Genomic DNA, 21,324 nt, shown 5'->3' on the forward strand with positions numbered 1-21,324 from the left:
TATTACTGTCAAATGTACATAGTTAATGAACAAAATTCTTGGAGACTAATTTTTTTTTTTACTATTGTCGCAAATCTCAAATGCCAGGTACTAAAATAGTCAATAAGGAGTAGGATAGTTAGAAATGAATCTGTGTCCTGTAATTTACTTGACCTCTGCCTTGTCTAATATTAATAGTTTCAAACCCAAATTGTTTTTACTTGAGCTTTCATGAAATATTTTTGCCTTTTCTATTATTTTAGTCATTCATTCTACTTGACTTACGTATGCTTTTTGTGAAAAGTATATAGCTGTCTTAAAAATAAAATCAAATTTGATCTAAGAGATTTTTCCTATTGATAGCAGAATTTGACCTTTTGCCATTATTGTTACAATGATTGCATTTGCTGTGCATATACCAACTTGCTTTATGGTTCCAATATTTGCTTCTTTCTGTTTTGGTTTGTGTGTGGAGGGGGACTTCCTTACTACATTTTTCCCTTACCCCTTCTTTTGTAGAACATTTTATCTGGCGATAACTTTTGATTTAGAAGGCAGTCTTTTACTTTCTAGTGGTTATCCTAAAGTTTTCAGATACATTCCTAAACCTAAATTTAGTTTACTATTAAAATTGTTGTTGATGTTAAGTGCCATTGAGTCAGTTCTGTCTCATATTGACCCTGTGTAGGCCTTCAGAGTAGTGGCTAGTGAGCTTGAGCCTCACCTTGAGGTTCAAACTGACTTTGCAGTCCAGCACATTAACCCACAGCACCATAATCTTTGGCTATCTACAGAAAAAAAATAAAATGTTAAATGCTTTTGCCTTTTGTTACTTAGTCCAATGTATCCAGTTGTGGTCATTGAATCTGAGGGTATTTACCATACTTTTCTCTTTCTTTATATTTTTTAACCAAAATAGATCAATTCTTTGAGAGAAAGGACATGGGTGAACAATTTTACAGCCATACTTAAAACAGCCATGCACATTTATTTCTATGTATTTTCTGATTTCAGTGATAGCTACAAGTCCTTTCCAGCCAAAATGTTCTCTTTTTTTCTTGAGTTCATATTTTTATTCCTGTTTGCAGTTTTGCTTTCGTTTGCCTGTGACACCTATGAAGCAAAATGAAATTTTTTCTGCTCCCGCAAAGATTTATAGCCTTGGAAACTCTATACAGGGTTGCTATGAGTTGGAACAGACTGAACAACACCTAACAACAACAACCACCTGTGCATTACATTTCAAATCTTCTCAGGTCACAGAATACATCTCACTGATGAAAGCACTTGGAGAAGAAAGAGATAGTTGTTTTTCATTCAGAGTTCTGTGGAGGTTGCTTTATAGCATCTTATTCTTATTGGGGTGTTGATGCCGGTTGTGTTAAGTAATGTTGAGTGGTGGCAAATACAGACTACCCCTCAAAGCACATACTCATAATAGATCTGTATCGTTGTTGTGAAGTGGTATCAAGTTGGTTCTGACTCACAGTGTCCCTGTATAGTAGGAGTGGAGAACATCCAGCCCATAGGCTATATAAGCCCTTGAAATCATTTTAGCTGACCCTGCCAAGCAACTGCAGAAAGCCAATAAATCTGGGAGATTTTTTCATACCAACATAAATTTATATTAAATGATGTTATAAATATCCAAGTCATGCTTGGCAGAAAAAAAATTTCTCACCCCTGCTTATAGGGTTTTCAAGGCCTTAAATCTCTACAGAGCAGAAAACCTCATTTATCTCCTGTGGAGCAGCTGGTGAGCTTGAAGTGCTGACCTTGGGATTCACAGTCCAGTGTTTGTCACACAGAGCCACCATGCTCCCAATATCTGTATAGTTGTTGGTAAGTGCCCTCTAGTCAGCTCCAACTCATAGTGACCCTAAATAGGTTTTCTGAGGAGCAGCTGGTGAACTTGAACTGCTGACCTGGTGGTTCAAATCAACTTTGCAGTCCAGCGCATTATCCTGCAGCACCATACCAGTACCCTCCTGATAATATGTCCAAAGTTTAGAGATGACATCCTGGCTTCTAAGGAACATTCTGGCTATATTTCTTCCAACATAGAATTGTCTGTTCTTCTGGCAGTCCATAGTACTTTCAGTACTATCTGATATAAAGGAAATAGTACTGTCATATAAACCACATATTGGAGGTTTAAAACTTCCCTGAATATGTCTATGTAGAGAATTGTTTTCATTAAGTTTATCATATGGTTTCTTACAACTTTTAGACTGAAGTCCTCCTTGTTATCAGATAGTATTATATATGGTATTATCTCCTTTATATCAAATAGGATTAAAAGTACCATGGACTGCCAGAAGGACAGACAACTCTGTGTTGAAAGAAATACAGCCAGAATGCTCCTTAGAAGCCAGGATGGTGAGACTTTGCCTCTAAAACTTTGCACATGTTATCAGGAGGGTCCAGTCCCAGAAAAGGACACCATGCTTGGTAAAGGGAAGGATCAGTGAAAAAGAGGAAGATCCCCAATGAGATGGATTGGCATAGTGACAGTCGCAATGGGCTTAAAAACAATTATGAGGATGGTACAGGACCAGGAAGTGTTTCATCTGCACATGATCACTGAGTTGGAACCAAATTAAAAGCACCTAATAACACCAACATTTCCTTCAAATATATTTTAACCTTTGTTCCTGTTCTAGCTATAATCTCTCAAAAATTTCTATTTTATGCCATTTGTGTCCCTCATATCTATCATATTTTCTTTCACCACTTTTATTTCTTCTTCCTTTTCCTCTGAGTACTGAGGAAATCCCTTAAGCATTTGTTCTAAATTGCTTGTTTGATCTTTCCCATATGGTGATCGTATTATGTGTTTGTACAGTCTTTCCTGGCAGGTTCTACTTACCCTCTCAGCGCCATTTACTAGTCTAGTGGATCTACTGTATACAGCCTATTATTAGGGGATCTTCAGATACAAATTTCCTGATCTTAAGAGTCTTAACACTTAATCCTAACACATAAACTTCCCTGGAGTTATTAGGTGCTGTTGAGTTGGTTCTGACTCATAGTGACCCTAAACACAACCATCCTCATGATTGTTACGCTTGAGCCCATTGCTTCTGTTAACTGTGCCAATCTATCTTGTTGGGGATCTTCATCTTTTCTGTTGACCATTCACTTCATCAAGCATGCTGTCTTTATCCGGGGACTGGTCCCTCTTGATAACATATCCAAAGTATGTGAGATGAAGTCTTGCCATCCTGGCTTCTAAAGAGCATTCGGGCTGTACTTCTTCCAATAGATTTGTTTGTTCTTCTTCTCCAACACTATAAGCAGTTGCATCAGTTCTTCTATGGTGTTCCTTACTCATTGTCCAACTTTCACATATGTATGAGGCTATTGAAAATGCCATGACTTGAGTCAGTCACACCTTAGTCCTCAAACTGATGTCTTGTCTCTTGAACACTTTTAAAAGGTCTTGTGCAGCAGATTTGCCTAATGTAATATATTGTTTGATTTCTTCACTGTTGTTTCTTCCATGAGTTGATAGTGGATCCAAGCAAATGAAGTCTTTAACAACTTCTCTTTTCTCCATTTATCATGGTGTACAGGGTCTCTATGGGTCGGAACTGACTCGACGGCACTTAACAACAACAACAAATATATTGCTCTGGCTGTGGGAATTTTTATTTTCTTTACATTGAGGTGCAATCCATACTGAAGGCTGTAGTATAGAGTATGATAGGTCTTCATCATTAAGTATTTTAAGTCTCCTTTGCTTCTAGCAATCAAGGTTGAATCATCTGCATATCTCAGATTGTTAATGAGTATTCCTGCAAACCTGATGCTATGTTCTTCTTCATAATCGAGTTTCTAGGATTATTTACACAGCATACAGATTGAATAATTATGGTGAAACAATACAACTTTGGCATACAGCTTTCCTGATTTTAAACCATTCAGTATCCCCTTGTTCTGTTTGAACAATTACCTCTTGGTCTTTGTACAGGTTCCATGTGAGCAATTAAGTGTTGGAATACCCATTCTTGGCATTGTTATCCATAGTTTGTTATCGCTACAATGTTGAATACTTTGAGTAGAATATATAAAATTTCTGTATTTCGTCATTTATTTTTCTCAAAATGAAAGCAGTTCTGAATGTTCATAGCCTGTAATTAAAGGTGTTTTAAGAGTATTCCTTATAGTCAGATAATGAACCTAACGGCAAGCCCATAACATCTCTGGGTCTTAGATTTTTCATGTGCTAAATAAAATGATTTGACTATATGAGTTCTCATTTCATGTTACAATATCTGTGATGTTGTTTACTCCAATAAGACACATCAGCATGATTCTTTAAGATAGTCTACTGCATATTACCTGGATAAGACTTATGCCAATTCCAAGTGATTTCTTCATATGTAAATTTCATTGTTTATTACAATGCAAATAACTGGAACCTAGAATGTGTGCTCTGAATATAAGGCCATTAACTGAAACATTAATTTGCTATTAAGGTACTCCCATTGTTGAAGAATTTGTCCTAGTCAATTATGATGTATGGGAAACTCTGAACTGTTAATGAAAATGGGTTATTTTCCCCCCAGGAACTAAGACCCCTAATTCTAGGTGTGGCACTGTAGGAGAAGTACTAGATTGCTAACTGAAAGGTTGGCAGTTCAAACCCACCAGCAGCACCTCAGAAACACTATATAGGGCTGCTATGAGTCATGACCAACTACGCTGCATTTAGTAACAATTCTAGGGAGTTTGTAACATTCTATAATGCCTTTTTAAAAAAAGTTTTTATTGTGAATTGAGTGCTGGTTTACATGGGAGAACATCAGTTTTACATTCATCATTTCATTATTATGATTACAATCTCCTCAGTGCATCATCATTCAACAGTATTTGCTTCTATTCCCTGTGCTTTTTGGGATGTTTACAAAAACACTCAGGAATATATATTTATACAACCAAAGGGCACATTCTACAAGCCTGGCTCCTGCCTACCAGTACACTGCCTTTCTCTTTCCATGAGTCTAGAGTCCTCAGCTGCTCTATTTTTCCTTGTCGTCATCTCCAACTCCATCTCTGGTGTCGCTGCTTCTCTGGATAGGGCCCCACATTCTGCTCTTGCTTTTTTCCTTTGATGGTCCTAGGGGCCTCTGTTTCTGGACTGTAAAATGAACTAGTCCACATTTTATGTTACACATCTTCTACCTTTACAGTTGTGGCAGTCTCAATTAGTCATGGTAACAATTACTGACTACTGCATCATAAGACTCTTATCCCCATCTCCTTTCACCAGACCCATCTAGACATTGTAATGCCTTTTTATAGATAAGTTAGGATTCAATAAATAATTTTTAGATCTCTATTTTCTAAATGTTTACATAAATACTATGTGTTGTTGTTGATAGGTGCTATCGAGTTGGTGCCGACTCATAACAACCCAATGCACAACAGAAGGAAGCACTGCCTGGTCCTGGGCCAACCTCAGAATTGTTGCCATGCTTGAGCCCATTGATGCTGTCACTTTGCCAGTCCATCTCGCTGGGGGTCTTCCTCTTTTTCCTCTGACCCTCCACCTTATCAAACATGATATCCCTCTCCAGTGACTGGTCCGTCCTGACTATATGTCCAAAGTATGAGAGACAAAGTCTGGCCATCCTGGCCTCCAGGGAGCACTCTGGCTGCACTTCTTCCAACATAGATTTCTTTGTTCTTTTTGCAGCCTATGGTACTTTTAATATTCTCCTCCAACACCATAACTCAAATGCATCAACTCTTCTATGATCTTCTTATTCACTGTCCAGCTTTCACATGCATATGAGGTTATTGAAAATACCATGGCTTGGGTTAAGCATACCTTAGTCCTCAAGCTGACATCTTTGCTCTTTAACACTTTAAGAAAGTCTTGTGTGGCAGATTTGCCTAATGCAGTACTTCAAAAAGTTCATAGAAGTATTCCATTATCTCTTAATTACATTTTCCCACTAGCTTTCTTAAACCTCCTCATATGAAAAAAAGGTGACATGAATGAAAATAAAATTGACTGTATAATTTTTTAAGGGGAGTTATTTGCAGTGATAGACTATAAAATATTGGGTGGACTAAGGGTGATTAAAAGTTTACATTTTGATGTTTTTTTCTTTGAAAAGAATCTGTTGTACAAGACAGTAATAGCTATAATAATACCTTATAATTATATATCATTTAACTATGTACAGAATGTTTTCATATGCTTTATCTTATTTAATATACTAGCTAAGCAATTTTATAATGTTTCTTATTACTCATCTGGTACTTTTTCTCCTACTTTTAGATGCATTTGTACAACTGGAATGGTGGTTGAAATTCTGACTCTTGCTTATAGGTCAGGAGGGTTTAAGTTCAGAAAAATATTTTGATACTAAACCGAACAAAAACCTCCTATATTGGTTTTAAACAATCGTTTGTTGTGGAGATTTTTTGTTTTTAAAGGTTTATTACTTGAGGCAAAACCAATTTGAAAAATGATCTTCAATATTCCTTAAAAGCTTTACATTTTTTATCCCAGCTTCAAAATACACGCATACACATGCACTGGACTGCTCATCACAAGGTTGGTGACTTCAACCCACCAGTTGTTGTTAAGTGCCATCTATGTCCATTCTGGAGTCCTGGTGTGGTGCTGTGGGTTAATGTGCCAGACTGCAAATCCGTTTGAACTGCAAAGTTAGCAGTTCAAGTTCACCAGCTGCTCCTCGGAAACCCTATACAAGGTCGCTATGGGTCAGAACTGACTCAACAGCACTAAACAACAACAACATGTCGGTTCTGTCATAGTGACCTTGTATAGGATTTCTGAGGAGTGACTGGTGAGTTTGAACCACCGACACTCAAGTTCATACCGACCTTGTAGTCCAGTATTTATCCTACAGAGCCACACCAGAATTCCAAGTGTTACTCATAATTTGATATAGAAAGCCAAGAAGAATGAAAACTAGTTTTGAATGTCTACCTCCACCTTGGTATGCTGCTAAATTCCCCTTGTAAAACATGAAGTTTACAAAACTTTAGTTATGGAATTTTAAGTTGGATAAGGTGATTTTAATTATCCCATTAACTTTATTTTTCTCATTTTAATAAAAAATAAATATGGCATCATACTTCAATTTGTTATTACAGTTCGGTGCTTGCATATGTCAGATTTAATATTCATTTTCCTGTCTTTACTGAGAGGCAGATGGGAAAAGTTCATTGTCTATTTATAAAATCTAGCTGTTATTAATGAATTTTCCTAATTCTTTCAGTGATAAGAGTGGCTAAGATTGAGCTAGTTTAGGATTGCTTTAGAAATATCAAAGTAAATAATGTGGTACCATGTAAAATGATAGTGCTGGTTACCAAAATAGACACAGTGACTCTGACCTCAGTTATAATAATACCTGCTACAGAAGGTTCAAGTATGAACAGAGGAAAGTTATTTCTATATGCAATAAATGGAGAAGGTTTAATCTTATGTGACCTTTTACAGAATGTTGTAGACATTAATTATGTATTAAATACCAAAAATAGACCCCAAATATCACACCCCCATTCCTAGTCCTATGCCCAAGAAGAATTTGCACATAGGTCACTAAACGACACATACCAGAATGTTCATAACTGCAACGTTCATAATATCCAAACCCCAAGTCTTCTGAATGCCTATGAATAGAATGGATGAATCATGGTAGAACACAAGGGAACGCCTCATAATCAGAATAAACAGACTCAGTGACAGACATACTGCAACATAGACAAAACTCACTAACCTTGACTAAAAGAAACAAAACGTATGTAATAATGCTGAATGATTCCTATAATATAAAATACAAAATCAGGTAAAACCAGTGTCCTGTGTTACAGTCTGATTGTTGTTCACTTGGTTTGGGGGTGGAGAGGACAGTGATTGGGAGAGGGACATGGAGAGGCTTCTGGGGCCATCTCCTCTTTCTTGATGTGGTGCCTTATAGGAGTGGGAAAACAACTTACAGCTTTCATGTTTTGTGTATAAGTACTTCTTGAATAAAAAAAATTTCAAAGACATTAGTTACCTTAAAAATATTTTCAAAGTAGCCTTCTAGCTAAATTTACTTCTCATTTCCTACAAGTTGACCTAACAACATTCTAAAATGTAAGTTGGTAATGCTGAGCTAGAGGAAACTGATCTTTTCTCTCGCTCTATAGAAGTCTTATAACAACCAGGGAGAAATATTAATGCCTGATGATCCTGTTTTGGCCCTACAGTCTTGCTGACCAACTCAGGGCCACCAGCCACCTCTACAGCATCCCTTCATATGGGCTGATAACCATTGGGCTGCTAACTAAAAGGTCAGTGGTTCAAACCCACCCACTCCAAGGGAAAAAAATGCAGCTGTCTGCTTGAATAAAGACTTGCAGGCTTATCTTGGAAACTCAAAGGAGGCAGTTCTACTCTAGCCTACAGAGTTGCTATGATTTGGAATCCTTCCCTTAGGGTTTAATATACTTCACATGTCTCCATCATAGATTAAAATAAGTGAACAGAAAAAGGAAAATGTTTAAATTCCTCAAGTTTGGAATGAGAAGAACTCATTCTTCAACGTGTGTTCTGTACTTTCTCTGCTGTTGGTCTGTTTTCACTTAGCTTTTGGGAGCGTGAGGGGTGTGTATATTGGGGTAGACAAAGGACATTTCCTTCTAGTAGAAATGGTATTTCATAAAAAAAACAAACAAACAAAAAAAACAACCATGGTCTTTATCCTATAACTAAGCCTGGACACAGACACCTCCCACACGCATGAGAGAGGCATGGAGCCTCTTGAAAAACTGATGTCTCTCAGGCCAGATTCTGTGCTATTTAAACAAGATGATAAATGATAGAATCTCAGGATGAAGAAAACAGCATGCATCACTATGCAGTGTGTTTCCTGAACAGGGATCCACACATTACCAGCCTCACACCCTGCTGCCTTTTCTCATCCCAACCACCCACACGCTTATCTAAGAATTCTTTGGTGGTAATTCACAAACACTAAAAAAGTCTTTTTTAAAGCAACACAAAACCATGTTTTGTTATGCAGTAAAATGATGCTGTTTCTTAAAAAAAAAAACTCTCTGAGTCAGATTTGACCCCCCTGTTCACACAGTGGGTCAGGTATCCAACCATTCTGTCTTTCCAGCACCTCATGGGGCCCTTCACACTGTCTCCAACAGCTTCTACTTTCTCTTCACAGATTCAAGCGCTAGGATTCAGTGCACATTACATGGCTATCATAGTCTAAAAAGTCAAGTCAGTTTGGGGAGGTGGTTATGTACTGTGGAGTGGGTTTTGACTCATAGCAACCCTACATAGGGTTTCTGAGGCTGTAAATCTTTACGAGAGCAGAAAGCCTCATCATTCTCCTGCAAAATGTTTGGTAGTTTTGAATTGCTGACTTTGGAGTTAGCATCCCAACTCGTAACCACTACACTACCAGAAACTCACGTCCTCTCTGTCACTATCTGTGACCTTGCGTATTTAACATTGTTGATGGCTTTTGGAAATGCAGTAGTTGGCTGTCTGCATCCCAGCCAAGTGGAGGTATGAGGAAGCTTCAAAAAGTTCCTGGAAAAATAGAATAAAGCTAAAGAAATTTTCCATGTAGTTTCTGAACCCCTTTGTATGTAGTAGAGTCTTGTAAAGAAAGCTCTTTGAAGGGAAGGAGACAGCTTTAATAAAAAAAAAAATGGAGTGTGAGAAGATCACTAGAGGTAAACTGTACCTTGATGTGACTCTTTGGGACTCATGTTTGAAACATTCCTCTTCTCTAATACAGGCAAACAGATTTCAAGCCCCTGAAAGAATTAATGTTCTTTTTGAAACAAAACACGTTTCTACCCTCCAGCCAGAAAGAGACCAATTCTACATTCCTCTCCTTTCCTTTCCCTGGTAAAATCAAAGATGTCTCTTTCTATATGAAAGCTTTTTTTTTGGACTTTTTACAATAGTGGTAACATACAATATTTGTCCTTCTGTGATTGACTTATTTTACTCAGCACAATGGCACAATGACTTCCTGGTTCATTCAGGTTAGAAGGTGTTTGACTGGTTCATCGCTATTCTTTAATGTTGTGTCCTATTCCACTGAATGTGTGGAAACAGCATTTTGTAAACATTCTATTTTAAAAATATTTTATATTAGGTGAAAATACATATATAACATACCATACACCCATACAACAATTTCTACATGAACAATTCAGTGACACAGTTTACATACCTTATATTGTGTCACCATTCTCACGGTCTCTGCGCTAATTATTTCATCACCATTAACTCAGACTCACTGCCCCCTAAACTCTCATTTATGCTTTAGAGTTACTGCTGTCAGTTTTATCTCTTATTGAGGTTGCTTTAAAGAATCACAATATGCAAGGCAAACATCTTTTAGCCACACTGTTGTTTGGCTAAAGATGACATGAAGAGGTAGTTTCAGTTCAAGCTTTAAAGATTATTTCATGGCAATAGATTCGAGTCTGGCACCTCTCCAGTCTCAGTGGATCCATTAAATTTGAATTTCATAGAAATTTTCAATTCTGTTCTACATTTTTTCCATCTTTTGATCAGGGCCTATTTAGTGAGTTCTTGATCAAAACATTCAGAAGAGTAGCTGGATACCATCCAGTTCTTCTGCTCTGGTGAGAAAGGAGGCAGTAGTTCATGGAGGAAAGTGTCTGCAGTCCAGTTCCTTCTCTGAGTTCTGGGTCTTCTACTTCTTCTGCTGTTCTAGGGACATAGAGGCCAATTGCTTTTCCTTGGCTAGACAGTGTCAAGCTTTTAAGGTCCCAAGCATCACTCACTGAACTCATAGGTATAGTACAGACAATAAGAGATACATCGGAGTCTTGATGTGGCACTGTAGGATAAGCACTAGGTTACTAGTGGCAAGCTAGGAAGTTCAAACTCACAAGCTGCTCCTCAGAAACCTTATATAGGGTCGCTATGAGTCAGAACCTTCTCAAAGGCATTTTAATAACAACAGTAACAACAAGATCTATATAGGTCACTTAACTAGATTGCCTTTTGGAACCATGATCATAAGCCCTGCAGCCAAGAAAAAAGAATACCAGAAGGTGCTTTATGTACCTAAAGAGTATCCACAGCTGTACCTTTTGTTGTTTTCATAAAATGACATGCAGCACATAATCTGTCATTTCATCCTTTTCTCTGGTTTAGTGTTTACTGTTCTCAGTTATGTTGGTCAAGTTGTGTAACAATTGTACTTAATCAATGTCAAAACTGTACTACTTCCCAGAGAACAATTCTCCTCTCTCTGCCCACTCCCTTTCATGGGAACCAGAATAACCATTGGTTGCTATGTATATATCTTTTCTTCTTTTTTTTTTTTTTGTATACACCTTTTCTTGTAATTTCATACATGTGAGATCATACAGTAGCCCTTTTGTAATTGACTTATTTCATATAACATAATGTCTTTGTGGTTCAGCTATGCTGTAACATGCATAAATACTTATTTCTCTTTATTGCTTAGTAGTATTCCACTGTGAATATATACAAATTTCATTTATATACTCACCTATTAATGAACACTTAGGTGGTTTCCACATGTTGGCTAGCATAAACAGTGCTGCAGTGAACATAGGTATGCACATATCTGTTCTTTTGCTATTTTTAGGTTCCTACAGTATATGGTAGTGGTTACGAATCGGTCTGCGAACCTTAAGGTCAGCAGTTCGAAACTACCAGCTGTTCCTTAAGGTCAGCAGTTCGAAACTACCAGCTGTTCTATGGGAGAAAGATGAGACATTCTGCTCCCATAAGGATTTACAGCCTCGGAAACCCTGCACAGGGTCGCTATGAGTCGGAACCAACTCCACGGCACATAACAACAACAACAACAACAACAGTATATGCCTGGAGTCCTAGTGTGGCACTGTGGGTTAATGCACCAGACTGCAAAACTGTTTGAACTGCAAGGTTGGCGGTTCAAGCTCACCAGCTGCTCCTTGGAAACCCTATACAGGGTCGCTATGGGTTGGAATCGACTCAACGACGGCACTTAACAACAACAACAGTATATGCCTAAGGAGCCATGATGGATAAACAGTGGACTGCTAACCACAAGGTCAATCATTTAAATCAACCATCTGTTTTGAGGGAGAAAGATGAGGCTTTCTGCTCCTATAACAATTTAAGATCACTCTAAGTTGGACCCACTGCTTGTCTGTCAGTTTGTTTTACTGTGGTGGATTGCATGTTGTGCTCATTCTGGATGCTGTGCTGCCATTGCTCTAAGTACCAGCAGTACTTTAAATACCATGGTGGACACTTTTCAGCTGAGCTTCCAGACTAAGACAGACTCATAAAAAGGAGAAGACTATTTCTGACTATTTAGTCACTGAAACCCTTATGAATAGAAATGAAACACTGTCAGATAGTACCAGAATGTTGAATATTGAACCATGATGTACAACACCAGAATATATAGTGCCAGGAGATGAGCCTCTCAGGTTTTAAGGCATTCAAAATATGACTGGGGAAGCATAGCCTCTTCAGGTAGAGTTGACCTTGATAACACAAATAGAGTAAAATGTTCGGGATCTTCATTTGCTGATGAGGCAAAACTGAAAATAAGGAGGAAGAGTTGCAAATATCCATTAATAATTTGAACATGGAATGTATGAATATGATTCTAGGAAAATTTGAAGTTGTCAATAATAAAATGGAATGCATAAACCTCAATAAACTAGGCATTAGTGAGCTGAAATGGTTGGTGTGGATCATTATGAATCTGATAAGCACATGGTTTACTATGCTGGGAATGACAAATTGAGGAGGAATGGTGTCACATTCATCATCAAAAAGAACATTTCAAGATCTGTCTTGAAGTATAATGCTATCTGTGATAGAATAATATCCATACACCTGTATAGAAGACAAGTTAATACCACTATTATTCAAATTTATATACCAACCACTAAAACCAGTGATAATGAAATTGAATAATTCTACCAACTTCTTCAGTCTTAGATTGGTCAAATATGCAAACAAAATGTATTGACAATTACTGGCAATTTGAATGCAAATATTGGAAGAATCAGTAGTTGGAAAATATGGCCTTGGTGATAACAACCATGCTGGAGATCACATGATAGACTTTGGCAAGACCAGTGACTTTTTCATTGCAAATATCTTTTTTAAACAGCATAAAAAATGACTATACACATAGACCCCACTAGTTGTAATACACAGAAACCTAATTGACTACATCTGTGGAAAGAGATGCTGGAAAAGCTCCATATCATCAGCCAAAACAAGACCAGAGGTAGACTGTGGAACAGACCATCATTTGCTCATATACAAGTTCAGCCTGAAGCAGAAGAAAATTAAAACAAATCCATGAAAGCCAAAATATGACCTTGAATTTACCCCACCTGAATTTAGAGATCATCTGAAGAACAGATTTGATGCATTAGACACTAGAGAACATAGACAAGAAGAGTTATGGGATGACATCAATAACATTAGACAGGAAGAAAGCAAAAAGTCATTAAGAAGATAAGAAAAGGGAAAAATCAAAATGGATATCAGAAGACACTGAAATTTGCTCTCCAGCATAGAGATGCTAAAATAAATGTAAGATATAAGGGGGCAAAAGAGCTAAACAGAAAATTTCAAAGGGCAGCTGGAAACGACAAAGTCAAATACTATAATGAAATGTGCAAAGATAAGAAGTTAAAAAACCAATAGGCAAGAACATGCTCAGCATTTCTCAAGCTGTAAGAACTGAAGAAAAAATTCCAGCCTTGACTTGCAATATGAAATCAAACGACATATTGCATTAGGCAAATCTGCTGCACAAGACCTTTTTAAAGTGTTGAAGAGCAAAGATGTCAGCTTGAAGACTAAGGTGTACCTGACCCAAGTCATGGTATTTTCAATAACCTCATATGCATGTGAAAGCTGGACAGTTAATAAGGAAGACCATAGAATAATTGATGCTTTTGATTTGTGGTGTTGGAGGAGAATAGTGAAATTGCCATCGACTGCCAAAAGAACCAACAGATCTGTGTTGGAAGAAGTGCAGCCAGAATGCTCCTTGGAGGCCAAGATGGCCAAACTTCGTCTCTCATACTTCAGACATATTGTCAGGAGGGACCAGTCGCTGGAGAAGGATACCATGTTTGGTAAGGTGGAGGGTCAGAGAAAAAAAGGAGGACCCCCAGTGAGATGGATTGACAAAGTGGCAGTATCAATGGGCTCAAGCAGTGATGGGGCAGTGTTTCGTTCTGCAGTGCATAAGGTCGCTATGAGTTGGTACTGACTAGATGACACCTAATAACAACAACAACAATGGGCAAAATATTGAATGATGCAGAAAGTATAAAAAGAAGATGGAAGGAATGAAGTCAATGTACACAAAAGAAATGGCAATGGTAAAACATTTCAAAAGAAGAAAGAGCCAATGATACTGAAGAACTAAGTCCAAGGTGCACTGAAGATACTGGTAAAGAGCAAGACTCCAAGAATTGATGGAATACAAACTGAACTCTTTCAACAAACTGATGCAACACTGGAGGCACTCACTCATCTATACCAAGAAATTTGGAAGACAGCTAGCTGGCCAACTGATTGGAAGAGATCCATATTTGTGCTCATTCCAAAGAGAGGTGACTCAACAGAATGCAGAAATCATCAGTTTCATTCATATCACATGCAAGTAAAATTTTTCTGAAAATAATTTTTAAAATGTCTGAAACAGTACATTAGTTTGAGGTTCAGCTGGATTGAGAAGATGGCTGGAACTAGGGATATCATTGCTGAAATTCAAATAAAAACCACAATGAGATACCAAATCATTTTTACTACAATGATGATGGCAAAAATAAATAAATAGAAAGTGTTGACAAGGCTGTGAGGAGATCCCTAATCTATTACTGGTATGAATGTAAACAGGTACTACTGTTTTTGTTGGCTCCTTGAATATCCTCTTTGGTGAAGTATCTGTTGCACTTGATGTTCATTTAGTCATACACTTCTTGTGCCACTTAACAATACTTTTAAATAAGGTCACATAAGAAGGAGACTCATTAACAACCTGCTATAAGCAGATGATACAACCTTGCTTGCTGAAAGTGAAAATGACTTAAAATAACTGATGAAGATCAAAGAACACAGCCTTCCATATGGATTGTATCTCAATGTAAAGAAAACAAAAATCCTCACCACTGGACCAATAAACAACATTCCTATCAGTGGAGCAAAGATTGAATTTGTCAAGGACGTCATTCTTATTGGGTCCACCAACACTCATGGAAGCAGCAGTCGAGAAATCAAACGACGTATTGCATTGGGACAAATCTGCTGCACAAAACCTTTTTAAAGTGTTGAAGAACAAAGATGTCAGCTTGAGGACTAAGGTGCACCTGACCCAAGCCATGATATTTTGGTTAATGGATTGAGAGGAAGCATCAGCTGTTTATATGACCTTAATTAAAAATACTTTTAAGTAATACAAGAAGTGTGTGATGAAATGAACGTCAAGTGTAACAGACACTTCATTCACTGAAGAGGATAGTCAAGAAGCACCTGGTATGTTTACTCTTCCAACCTTGCAGTTCACAGTCTAGTGCTAATCGTACAGAGGCACACCAGGTGTCCAAATAGGATATAGCAAATATAATAAAAGTTAAAACATATCATCTATATATTTTTTTAAATAAGCAAACACTTTTCTCTAACTTTTCTTCATAGTTCCCCCACCCTTTACTAGCAGACATTCTCAAAGAGTTGTTTGCTCTTCTACTTCCCATATACCTCTTCCCTGCACTGAGATCTAGGTTCAGTGAAGCATCCACTGCCATTGCCCCATCATGATATCATCTACCTTACGTTGTTGAACCCTTAGGTCATTTCTAAGCCCTTGTATTTTACACTTTTCTGAATTACTGGTGGCTACTAATTTCACTGCTGCTGTAGTTGCTACTGATCTCTTTCCTTGACCTCACCCTTTATGCCCTTTCCATGGCATTGAATTCTCATGTTCTTTCTCTCTCTCCTCAGTCTTCCTTGTGGGTTTCTCTTACTTGACCTGTTGTTCCACAGCCTTTCTTCTGAGGATGTCCTCTCTGTCATTTCACTTCAGACGGGATCCAGGCATTAGGGTCTCCAGGCATTAGAATAGTTTTAAAGTTTCCCAGGTGACTCTACAGTGCAGGAAGGCTCACCTTCAATTGTTCTATTGTTTCACGTATCACTTCAATTATATCTAAATGCCGTGGCCTCCGGCTGGTACTTCCTGCCTCAGCCACTCTCTTGACCAAAGACATGCCCAACTCCCCAATGAGCATCTTCTTTTGGGTGGATGGTTAGTGCTTCAGCTTACAGCTCTTAAAGCTGAACTCATATTCCCCAACAAACTCACTTTTTTGTTTCCATTTCAATAATTGTAATATGATCATAAATGATATAAGATTATGTAAATTATAATTTGGGGAAATACTTTTAACCCATTTCCTCCCCTGACCTCTAATATTTAGCCACTCACCAAATCCTGTCTATAGAATCTGTTTTTCAGGTTTGTCACTTTCTCACTAGTTTGTTACTTTAGTTCATTGCCAAGTTGGGTCACACAGGGCACTAATTTGTGTTCCTCAATGAATTCAGACTAATCTTCTGAAATGTAAATAGGATGTCACTGCTCTGTTATAAGAATGTCTCAGTGGCTACACATTTCTCACAGAAACATTAAAATGGCTTATGAAACCCATCTACCTGCTATCTGTGTACCGATTCTGCTACGTCTTGCCCCACAATGTATAAACAGGCGTCTTCTGATGGAACTCCTCTCACAACTTAGACATGATTCCTTGAGAGATTTCTACAGTTGCCTGTTGTCTGTGTTAAGTGTGATCTCAGGTGTGCTCTCATAACACTGTTCACCCCCACACATTATACTTGTAACACTCTTGCAATTGTCAGTTGAATCACTGGGCAGAGTTCATGATGGTGGGCATATATGTTGATCAGCAATGTGCCCTACATCCTGGAGTACATGTGTAATGAAAAATAATAGCATGGATATGTTTTTCAATGATGTAAGAATCATAATATAAAGAAATATGTAATGAAATAAAATTTCCAAGTAAATCATATATCACATATCCGTTGAGCAATAATTGATGCAATTTTATTTCAGTGATATTCTTTTTAAAAAGTTGGGTGTGCAGGTTGGGGTGAGGGTAGATAGAAGTTAAGGAGTTAGGGTTTGAACTATGGCTAGGTCTAGACAAGGCCTAGGACTTTGTTTAGTGTTAAGGTCATGATTAGGATTGGAGTTAATGTTAGGGGTAGGGATTAGACTAAGGCTAGGAGAAAGACTTGGTTTAGTTTTAGAGTGATGTTTTTATTAAGTGCTGTCAACTTGCTTCTAACTCATAGCAACCCTGTATAGGGTTTCCAAGAAGCATCTGGTTGGTTTGAAACACTGATCTTGTGAGCGGTTTACAGTCCAGTGCTGATCCTACAGTACCACACAAATAGTCCATAGTTAGGTTTTTATTTACTTTTTTTTTTCCTTCTTGAAATCAACTTAATTTCTACTTCACTTGGAAGTTCTGTAACTACATTATTCCCTCCTTTTACCTTATGGGGTTTTGTTGGTGTCACTAAATGGTATCTCTGGTTCTCTATTTTCAATCTCACAGATTTATTTTATTTTGAATATGTCTATATTGGGTTTTGGAGTACTGATGTGGCATTGTGGATTAATGTGCCAGACTGCAAAGCCATTTGAACTGCAAGGTCAGCGGTTCAAGCTCACCAGTCACTTCTCAGAAACCCTAAACAAAGTTGCTGTGGTTTGGAAGCAACTCAAAGGCACTTAATAACAACAACAGCAATATTGGGTTTAGTTCTGGGTGATATTTTCATTTATATTAGCCTCAGGTGATTGTCTGCTGTTGGTTCTCTGTCCAAAGAACTCCCTTTAGTATTTTTTATAAGTTTTTTTTTTTTTTTTTTTTTTGCATATTCTTTTAATTTCTGATTATCTGGAAATATCCTAATTTTGCCATCATATTCAGTGAACAATTTTGCTAGCCACATGATTCTTGGTTGGCATTTTTTTCCTTTCGGAGTTATTGTCTTCTTGCTGCGAATTAGAGCTTAGATTTTTTTAGTTCTCCTATGTAGGTAACTTTTCATTTTTCCAGAGCTGCTCTTAAGATTCTTTCCTTGTCTTTGGTTTTGAAAAGTTTGATTATAATATGTTCTGGTGATTTTGTGGGTGTGTCTATTCTGTTTTGGGAGTCCTGGTATGGTGCTGTATGTTAAGCACTGGACTGCAAGGGCATTTGAATCTCAAGGTCAGCAGTTTATACTCTCTGCTTCTCAGAAACCCTATACAGGGTTGCTATGAGTCAGAACCAACTTGATAGCCCTCAATAACAACAACAACCCTGTTCAGAGTTTGTTCAACTCTTTGAAAGGCTATCTTCTCACCTTTCATAATGTTAAGGAAGTTTTCTTTCTGCAACCCTTGGACAATTTTCACTGAGAGGCTGGTAATCTAGCAAGGTTGAAAAATAGATCAATATGGGACAAAAAAACAAAACAAAACCCACAGAAAAGTATCAAGTCAGTTCGAACTCATTGTGATCCCATATGGGGCAGAGTAGAACAGTGCTCTGTGTTGTTTTCAGTGACTGCTTTGGAGAAGTAGTTCTAGATCTTTATTCTGAGGCAGGTGTAGATAGATTCGAACGTTCAATCTTTCAGCTAGTAGCAGAACACATTAGCAGTATGTAGCACCCTGGGGCTCCATATGAATAACAGATAATTTCTATCAAAATAGAAAATGAGGAACATCTTACAAGAAGCATAGCTAAGTACTTAAAGGTTTATGTGTAGAGAAACAGAATAAAAGATGAAACAAGCACAGAAAGGACCTAGAGTGAGTGATGTCTAAACGTGAGTGGTATTAGACAGATACACTGTGTGGAGAAGTTGGAAATGGTTTCTTGGCATAAGGAAGTGTTAAAGACTGTGCAGACCCGGTCAGGAGTTCGAGGCCCTGTGGGCCCAACTGTTGCAGACCATAAAGGCCGCAGGCTCTGAGGAACATACTCTAGCCACCTAGCAGTCAGAGAAAAATGTTTTTCATCTTAGTGTTCAGTTAGGTTTATTATTAAACGCAGACATGAAGCCCTGATATCCACAGATATATGTGATATTTTCCTAAAAGCCAAGACTGTAAAATTCCAAAAAGGCAAAGTTCTTCCCTCGGAGAATTCATTCAAAGTAAATTGGGTGGCTCCCCGTCTCTGTTCTAAGAACAAAAGGACTGCCATCTTAAAGTGTTTCCAGGTGCAGGCCATTCACCCAGGTGCCTCTTTTCCTGGAGAACCTGGGCTGGGCAGCCTACACAATGAGAATCCTCTCAATCCTCCTTTTCCTTCCCCCATTTGAGGCTAGGTGCTAAAAGGTATGTTAATTAAGCTTGAGAAACCAAGTTGCCGGGTCTTATGAGATTCGAACCTGCGAAGTAGGATGTGAAGCTGCCTGAATGTCTGGAAAATTACGTATCTTAGTTGTACCTTGTCTTAGTCCTGCCCAGCTTTGTGTAAAGTACCTCCCCTAAATAAAACAGAGGTGCAGACCGACCCAGGTGTGCATTACAGTTTGGAGGGCATGCAGTACAGTTTGCAGGGCAGTGCGTTGCTGCCTGCAGAGGCCACAATGCCTGTGGTCCAAAGTCTGCCCACCGATAATGCATCCACTCTGGTTCTGGGGTGTCTCTTTGTCTCCCTCTTTGTATCTTTCTGTGTATTCTTTCTATATTTCTACAGCCGCCAGATATCCCCTCCTCGTGAACCAAAAACCTATGTCCAGGCGGTCCCCGGCAAGGAAGGTCTGCATTGATCCCTCAGCTCTTTAAGTTTTAATTCAATGGTACCTTGGTAAGGCTGTGCACATAAAGAATTGTCTTTCCTACCCCTGCTTTATCTACCCCCACTGTATTCCCCGTGCCTATAGCATAAGCACTGGACTGCAAGGTCAGTTTTAACTGCAGGGTCAGTGGTTCAAACACACCAGACACACCTCAGAAACTCTATATATGGGGTTGCTATGAACCAAAACCAACTCAGTGGCATTTAACAACAGAACCAGTTCCTGGAACCTAGTAAATGTTCAACTTATATATTATATAAGTTGGGAAGAAAGTAGGGAATGAGGAGTTGGGATTTGAATTTGGTCATAAAAATTTGTTATTGTTAGGTGGCATCAGATCAGTTCTCAGACTGAAAGAACTAAAGAAAAAACTTATTGAAGAATTCTATGGGCAAAATATTGGATGAAAACAGGAAGCATCGAAAGAAGATAGAAGGAATACAGAGCATCACTATATTAAAAAGAATTGGTCGATGTTCAACTATTTAAAGAGGTAGAATGTAATCAAGAATTGATGGTACTGAAGGCATTAGCGAAAAACAAAGCTCTAGGAATTGATGGAATACAAAATGAAATGGTCTGACAAACTGTTTGCATATGGGGGCACTCAGTGATCGATACCAAGAAATTTGGATGACAGTTATCTGGCCAACTTATTGGAAGGATTCCTTATTTGTGTCCCTTCCAAAGAAATGTGAACCAATGGAATGTGGAAAGCATTGAACAATATCATTAATATCATATGCATTTGAATTCTGTTGAAGATAGTTATAAAACAGTTACAGTAGTAGAACCTGGACAAGGAGCTGCCAAATATGTAGGTTATAGAAATTACATATTGTTGTTAAGTGCCATCAGTCGGCTGTGACTCATAGTGACCATATATAGGATTTCCAAGGAGCAGCTGTTGCATTTGAACAGTTGACATTGTAGTTCACTGTCCAGTGCTCATCTTACAGCATCACCAGGTCTCCAGAACTTACATAGGTGGTGAAATGTAGCCCAGGTGGAGGGATGCTACATATTTGGCTTCAGTCCAATGGGGCAATTTCAAACACTTTACTTTATATTTTCTATCTGGGCTTTAAATACACAGTTTTTGGAAAATAATCATGAAGTCTAGTCTTTTTTGAGTTTTTTCATGATTCATTTTTCCTATTAGATGACATTGAGTCAATTTCAGTACATAGTGACCTCATATGACAGACATGGTTTTTCATGTTGTTAGGTGCCATTGAGTGGGTTCTGACTCATGGTGACTCTGTCCAGAAAAGAACTAAACACTGCCCAGTCCTGTGCCATGCTCACAATTGTTATATTTGAGCCCATGTTGCTACTACTGGGTAAAGCCATATTTTGAAGGTTTTGCTTTTTTTCTCTGACCCTCCATTTTACCAAGCATGATGTCCTTCTCCAAG

General features: G+C 38.1%; 1 pseudogene; it reads left to right on the forward strand.

The window, feature by feature from the left end:
- Positions 1–21,324, forward strand: part of LOC102839594 — a 223,903-nt pseudogene that overhangs the window by 159,358 nt on the left and 43,221 nt on the right.

The sequence above is a fragment of the Chrysochloris asiatica genome, unplaced genomic scaffold (genome assembly GCF_000296735.1).
Source record: "Chrysochloris asiatica unplaced genomic scaffold, ChrAsi1.0 scaffold00122, whole genome shotgun sequence".
NCBI lineage: Eukaryota > Metazoa > Chordata > Mammalia > Afrosoricida > Chrysochloridae > Chrysochloris > Chrysochloris asiatica.